The sequence below is a fragment of the Theropithecus gelada genome, chromosome X (assembly GCF_003255815.1).
Source record: "Theropithecus gelada isolate Dixy chromosome X, Tgel_1.0, whole genome shotgun sequence".
Taxonomy (NCBI): Eukaryota; Metazoa; Chordata; class Mammalia; order Primates; family Cercopithecidae; genus Theropithecus; species Theropithecus gelada.
This window is the reverse complement of record NC_037689.1, coordinates 18,801,787-18,803,346: the sequence shown is the minus strand read 5'-3', so window position 1 is coordinate 18,803,346 and position 1,560 is coordinate 18,801,787. Positions and strand designations below refer to the sequence as shown.

General features: G+C 44.9%; 1 non-coding gene across 1 annotated transcript; it reads right to left on the bottom strand.

Annotated features, from left to right (window-relative positions):
- Positions 1-1,008: 1,008 nt before the first annotated feature.
- Positions 1,009-1,070, bottom strand: LOC112616710. Its single transcript, XR_003117740.1, has one exon. It is a non-coding gene; the product is annotated as a U7 small nuclear RNA (small nuclear RNA).
- Positions 1,071-1,560: the final 490 nt, after the last annotated feature.

The window sequence follows — 1,560 nt, the reverse complement described above, 5'->3', positions numbered from 1 at the left end:
GGCATGATCAGAGTTCACTGCAGCCTCTGCCTCCCAGGCTCAAGCGATCCTCCCACTTCAGACCCCCAAGTAGCTGGGACTACAGGTGCGCACCACAAGGCCCAGCTAATTTTTGTATTTTTTGTAGAGACAGGCTTTTGCCACATTATCCAGGCTGGTCTGGAACTCTTGGGCTCAAGCAATTTGCCCACCTCAGATTCCTAAAGTGCTGGGAGTACAGGTGTGCACGACGGAGCCTGGCCATAATCTCCCTTTCTTAAAGTCAACTTGTCCAGGTGCAGTGGCTGACACCTGTAATCACTTTGGGAGGCCGAGGCAGGAGGATCACCTGATGTCAGGAGCTCGAGACCAACGTGGCCAACATGGTAAAACCCCCATCTCTACTACTAATAAAAAATTACCCGGTTATGGCGGCATGTGCCTGTAATTCCAGCTACTCGGGAGGCTGAGGCAGGAGAATATCTTGAACCCAGGAAATGGGGATTGCAGTGACCCGAGATTGTACCACTGCACTCCAGCCTGGGCGACAGAAAGAGACTCTGTCCCAAAAAAAAAAAAAGTCAACCTGGTATTAGGGCATAACCTAATCACAGGAGTGATGTGCCATCATAGCCATGAGTCCCACCCATACCCAAGCAGAGGGGAATCTCTAGAGCGTGTGCTTCTGGGGGTGGGAATCTGGGGACCATCTCAGAATTCCACCTACCACACAATGTATGCTGACCCCATGCTAGAAATGCTATTCACTGAGACTGTAGCATTCTCCCAGCTATAGCAAGGGCTTCCCGAACCACTCATTTTGAGAGCTTCATGCTCATTCTTGGTTATGAAAAATATGTACATTATTACATAATCTGCTTAAAGGGGTGCCTTTGGGCTGCTGCGTTGTAGCTATGTTACTGACATTGTAGAATATGCCTGTTTCAGCTCATCACAGCAAAGATTTGTAATATAAGCTGGGTCCTATCTGTTTATTGCAAATTTTGATAGCCCGATTTGTGGGGAGGTGGGGGCTTTCCAGTAAAAACGGAAAAACCTGCTAGACAAATCCTAAAAGAGCTGTAACACTAGCCTGATTCTTTTTAAAGAATCATTCACCAAAGAGAAACTAGTCACCAAAAAGACAAACACTGCATGATTCCACTTATATAAGATATGTAGAGTAGTCAAATTCATAGAAACAAAATGTAGAATGTTGTTTGTCAGGAGTTGGTTGGAGGAGTGGGGAGTTGGTGTTTAAGGGATACAGAGTTTCAGATTTGCAAGATGAAAAAGTTTTGGAGATCCCATTCCATGACAATGTAAATACACTTAACACTACTAAATTATACACTTAACAATGGTTAAGGTAGTAAATACTATGTTATGTGGGTTTTTTTCAGCACAGTTAAAAATAAAAAGGGGCTGGACATGGTGACTCACACCTATAATCTCAACACTTTGGGAGGCTGAGCAGGTGGATTGCTTGAGCCCAGGAATTTGAAACCAGCCTGGGCAACATGATGAAACCCTGTCTCTATTAAAAATACAAAAAAAGTAGCCAGGTGTGGCAGTGCACGC